A 6,057-nucleotide genomic window follows, 5' to 3' on the forward strand; every position below is an offset into this window, starting at 1 on the left:
GACAGGTGGCCAGGGTGTTGCTATAGACAGGTGGCCAGGGTGTTGCTATAGACAGGTGGCCAGTGTGTTGCTAAAGACAGGTGGCCAGGGTGTTGCTAAAGACAGGTGGCCAGGGGTGTTGTATAGACAGAGACAGCCAGGGGTGTTGCTATAGACAGGTGGCCAGGGGTGTTTGCTATAGACAGGTGGCCAGGGTGTTTGCTATAGACAGGTGGCCAGAGGTGTTGCTATAGACAGGTGGCCAGGGTGTTGCTATAGACAGGTGGCCAGGGTGTTGCTATAGACAGATGACCAAGGGGTGTTTGCTATAGACAGGTGGCCAGTGTGTTGCTAGGAACAGGTGGCCAGGTGTTGCTATAGACAGGTGGCCAGGGGTGTTGCTTTATAGACAGGTGGCCAGGGTGTTGCTATAGACAGGTGTGGCCAGGGTGTTGCCTAAAAGACAGATGACAGGGTGTTGCTATAGATGGGTGGCCAGTGTGTTGCTATAGACAGGTGGTCAGGGTGTTGCTATAAGCAATTAGTCAGGGTTTTGCTATAGACAGGTGACCAGGGTGTTGCTAAAGACAGGTGACCAGGGTGTTGCTATAGACAGGTGACCAGGGTGTTGCTATAGACAGGTGGTCAGTGTGTTGCTATAGACAAGTGGCCAGGGTGTTGTTATAGACAGGTGGCCAGGGTGTTGCTATAGACAGGTGGCCAGGGTGTTGCTATAGACAAGTGGTCAGGGTGTTGCTGTAGACAGGTGGCCAGGGTGTTGCTATACACAGGTGGCCAGGGTGTTGCTATAGACGGGTTTCCGCTATAGTGAGTCAATCAAGCGTCGCCACATCACTTGAAAATCGTTACTCACAAACGTTTATTATTTTCTAGATTAAATAAATAGTTTTAAAATGCTCACTATAGAATAATAAAAATGATCACAAAATTTTCATTGTAGTTAAGAATGTTAAGTGAGGCTGCATGCTTTAGAAGTGTCATATACGGCGGAAAAGAAAACAATAGCAACACCCTGGCCACCTGTCTATAGCAACACCCTGGCCACCTGTCTATAGTAACACCCTGGCCACCTGTCTATAGCAACACCCTGTGCAAGCTAGTGCACTATTCCAGATGCTACTAAATGTTAAATAATACTTCCTTGAGGTAAATGTACCGAAGTATATATCAGGTGCAGCCAGGTTCTCAACTGACTCAGCCATGTTAACTTCCTCGTTATTATTATCCCTCTGTATCTGTGTTTTCTGGCTAAATAAACAGTTTCAATTCAATTCAACCATAACCAAGAATTTCGAATATTCCCAAATTTTGTTTTACTTTTATTACAGTATTGTTTGACAGGGATTAGAACAACACCAAAAATTAAACAACAAATAAACAGTTAAAAAGATAAAACATTTCGTCATTATAAATAATAAATTATTGAAAATAATTACTCAGATGATGTACTTTTACCTCTTACAAACTTACCAAAAACGTTAAATAATATTAATGGCAACCTATAACAATAGAATACATATATTGTAAAATATCCCATATTTAGCTTTATACATGAGTATAGGAGTTAAGTAAAGCTGCAACACATTTATTTACATATTTACTGAGCCTACCTATAGAAAGCTATCAAGTCAGCAGTAAGGTGTGACAGATCCCGTTGGTTAAGTAGTAATAAGTATGATCATACTTCATAGGATCAATTCTATAGTGTGATGACCGAGTTCCTTGTCCGAAACTTGGAATGAATCCAACCACGAGGATGAGTCTCAGTGTGAACCTGTGAGCGGGAAGCGGCCCATTAGCTCTTGCTAATGGGCATTGATGACTGTTCCCTCCCACATTAGTGGGAGTGGAGCAGGTTCACACAGGCTGAGTGGCTGGATTCTTCATCCACTTGGGTGGTCCAACGAGTTTTTTAAACTACTCCTATTGCAGGAGTAATTAATCTGTATGTTTGGTAATAAAAGTTTTGAATTTGAATCCTTCCGTACGAAAAACATTTGGGCCGTTGATAAATTATTTTAACGTGCTAATTTCTAGTCCACTTTTTTTTAATTATTTGCACCGAGGAGAATATGTATATGAATAATAAAAACAAAACAAAAACACGAATTTTAGAACAATATGACAATTATATATATATATATATATATATATATATATATATATATATATATATATATATATATATATATATATATATATATATATATATATATATATATATATATATATATATAATTCAATTCAATTTCAATTGTTTATTCCTTGATAGAGGAAGCGGGATCCTAGTGCTGTCACTAGGTACCCCTGTACAATGACACCAGAATCATCTGGCAAATGTGAAAAGTATATACAGTATAAATATTATAAAGGGGCTTACTAAAGCCTAAGGAAGGAAGGATGTTCCTTTAACACATAATTAATATTATTTACAAAATATCTGGCCAGTATTGGGAGGATCATCGTGTCTCCGTCAGGGGGTCGTGGAGTGGTGGTCCAGCAGGCGTCACAGAAGCGTTGTGTGTGGGGACATCTTAGGAGGTAGTGGATAAGGGTGCGGCTGTCGGGTCTTCTGCATAACGCACAAGAGCGTTGCTCAGGGGATGTGGGGATACCAATCTCCCAAGCAAAGTCATACCCGATGATGATACGGGCAGCAATCACGTCCCCCTTCCGCGACCCTTTCCCATAGACGTACGAGAAGTCAGGAAGTTTACGGAGGACATCGTACCATGTGGGCGGGGAGTCCAGGGGGATGGCTGCTTCCCGAGCTTCTCTCTGTTTGCGGCGGATTTGGGTCCTAATCTGTAAGAGTGTTCGAGGAACAACGTAGTCAGGTGTGGCCTTGTTGCAGCCAGTCTTGGCAAGGTCATCTGCTGCCTCATTCCCAAAGATACCGACATGACTAGGTATCCATAGGAATGTCACAGGACGGCCTTCATCCTGAAGTGTGGATGTTAACCCTCGTATTCGGAGGATGAGGTCCTTATTTTCCCCAGATCCAAATGCGATCCCGTCGAGAGCAGACCTGGAATCGCAGCAGACAAGCAAGGGGCAGAAACCATCTGCTTCTTCCTCAGCGAGAAGGGCAGCAAGGAGGGCTATTAGTTCAGCCTGAGTGGAGGATGCCCCGTCAGAAACTCTGAGAGACAGTTTGATAGGCTCAGGGGCATGAGGACGGGAGATGTAGACACCAGCCCCGGCCCTACCTGTAGCGGGGTCAACAGAACCATCAGTGTAGAGGACGACCCTACCTGGGGACCAGTGAGCGATCCTGGAGAGGTGGTATTTGCAGAGAATAACAGGGTTCACCTGGGATTTCGGGAGCAGTCCACCGAGGGCAATCACTTCAGGTTGAAAATCCAGCCAGGGAGAAGGAGACGAACCAACAGCAGGGGTGACAACAATATCAGGCAGGAGGTCGTGTTCCTGAAGGGCTCGGATGAGTGACCCTCGCCACTGTCTTCTAGATGGAGGTCGGTCTCGGACAGCAGTAGTCAAGTTGGTTTGGACATAGTTGCCCCTAGGATCCCGTAGAATGGAAACGGCAGTTTTAAGGTAAAACTCCTGGACACGATCCTGTAAGGGGGAAAGACCAAGTTCGGTATATAGAGAAGTAGAGCGTGTCCACTGAGGAGCCCCAAGGATGATACGAGCAGCTTTCCTCTGGATAACTTCGAGACGGTTGACAGCAGTCCGACTAATGTTGACGAGGGCAGGGGCGGCGTAGTCGACACAGGAACGGACAAAGGACTTGTACATGGTGAGAAGTACAGGGATGGTGGCACCAAGGGAACCCCTGCACATAGTAGAGAGGGGAGCGAGACACCGAAAGCATATGTCTCGAAGATAGCGGACTTCAGGGATCTGACAACGTGTGCGAGTTACATACACACCCAGGTATTTTGTCTCATTAACCCAGTCCAAGGGCGTTCCTGATAAGAAAAGGGGTGGAGGTACAACACGACCGTGCCACATGGCTTTTGTTTTCGCAGTGATGCAATGGAGTGCATGAGAGTGTTAAACAAGGTGGGATTCAGGACTCCACCTTGAGGGGTGCCGAGGTTCATTTCTTGAACAGGAGACATAGAGCCTTCAACGCGAACCCGGGCCTGACGTCCAGTGAGGTAAGAGGCGATCCATTGTAGAAGTCTCCCTTTAACCCCTAACCGTGCAAGTTCAGCTAAAATGAGGGCAGGCTGAGCCGTATCAAAGGCTCCCTTGATATCAAGGAAGACGGAGACGCGGGCAGTCTGATTGCAATAAAAGGAAGCAATGGAGTGTGCTGTGCTGCGATGTTAAATGAAACCATTGAGGGAGTTGTGGAAGCCGCCTATGGTGTGAAGAAGGCGACGATGGAGTATCCTCTCCATCATCTTGCAAACACAGGAGGTAAGACTAATGGGTCGATATTTCCCAGGATCTCCCGGCTTAGGGATGGGGATAATAGTGGCATTTTTCCAGTTGGACAGGAGAACCCCATGTTCATAAGACATATTGTAGAGAGCAAGCAAGGGGCCGTTAGGAATATTAGTACAGGCGTTGGGGACGGAGTAGGTTATCTGATCATCCCCAGGAGAGGTGTCTTTTCTAGAGCGACGAGCACTGTCAAGCTCGAACTGTGTGATGGGATGATCAGTGGGGGCAGGGGAGGTAAGAGCAGCACGAACAACAGGCTCAGACGCATCGATGCGGGCCTGCACTGCCTCCTGCATTGGATCTGGAAGTGCCTCTGGGGAGGAAGCTCGTGCCCAGTCCTCCATTAAAGAGCAGGCAAGGGAGGCGGGATCAGGGTGGGGAGGAGGCCTCCGTCGAGTACCCCGTATAGCATTAATCCGATTCCATACATAAGAGGGTGACGACTGGAACGATAGAGACCCCGTGAAGGATAGCCAGTCCGCCTCACGTATCCGACGGCGCTCCTGAGTTGCAAAGGAGCACCAATTTTTGAAGTCTTCCCAGTCCTCTGGAGACCGAGACCTCCGTATGGCAGAGTGGAGATCACGGGTTACCTGCCGGAGATGTCTCATGGCAGGGATACGATGCCAGTAGTTGGTGGCACTTCTGGGGTGACGGGGAGGGCGTGGAGGGGTAGCGCGATTGACAGAGTCATACACGGCATCAACAAAATCAGCGCTGTAAGAGTCAAGGGACTGAGGGACAACATAGGAATCCGCCCAGGTAGAAAGGTATTGGGTAAAGGAAGGAACAGCATCTTGTGTGAGACGAAGGCGAGGGGATCGATAAGGAGTTGATGTCGGGGCAGAGAAGGAGAGCCTGAGATGGGTAGTAACGGCAAGATGGTCACTATACAGAGCAGGCTCGGTGCAGACGGTAGGATGAAAGGAAGTATGACCGTTCAATAGTAAGCCAACATCAAGGAAACTATGGGGGAGGCGAGTAGGATCGTCAGGACAAAGAAAGCGAACATCATCATCCCCATTAAGAAACTGTGAGAGATGTGATCCATTAAGGGTACATGGAGTGGGATGATCCGGAGTAAGAGTGGGATGGCGGGCATTAAAGTCGCCAAGAACAATAGTGGGAACCCCATCATGGAGGTCGTGAAGAACCTGGGGGTCCAGAGAATTACTCTTGAAATGAACATTGACTACACGAAGGGGCCGGTCACCAAGAGTAAGGGAGACAGAAAGTAATTCAGACGGGGGTCCATGTGAGTCAGGTGAAGGGAGACGAACAGATGGAATGGTGTTACGCACAAGGGTGAGGAGGCCACGAGCCTGCCCACGGTACCGAGGCAGGGTGTAAACAGTATAGCCAGAGAGGCGGAGTGGAGTAACATCGTCTGTGATGGTTTCCTGAAGTAGAGCAACATCTACTTGATGGGAGAGCACAAACTGGGCGAGGTCTGTCCGGCGAGGTCTAAGTCCCTGGATGTTCCATTGTAAGAAGAGGAGGGAACGGCCTCCGGTGTGAGATGAGTCGGAGGGGCTAGACAGGGGGCTAGACAGGGCTCCAGAGGAGGTACCAAATTCTGTTGAGAAAAATGGAGAGGGAGGAGTGGGAGAGCGAGGGATGGATCCTCCATCTCGGGAG

The 6,057-nt window shown here is 47.6% G+C and overlaps 1 non-coding gene across 1 annotated transcript; it reads left to right on the forward strand.

The window, feature by feature from the left end:
* Positions 1–1,674: 1,674 nt before the first annotated feature.
* LOC121875585 lies at positions 1,675–1,875 on the forward strand. The gene has a single exon (XR_006090638.1). It is a non-coding gene; the product is annotated as a small nucleolar RNA U3 (small nucleolar RNA).
* Positions 1,876–6,057: the final 4,182 nt, after the last annotated feature.

Source organism: Homarus americanus, unplaced genomic scaffold, assembly GCF_018991925.1.
Source record: "Homarus americanus isolate GMGI-L3 unplaced genomic scaffold, GMGI_Hamer_2.0 scaffold20290, whole genome shotgun sequence".
In the NCBI taxonomy this organism is placed as follows: domain Eukaryota; kingdom Metazoa; phylum Arthropoda; class Malacostraca; order Decapoda; family Nephropidae; genus Homarus; species Homarus americanus.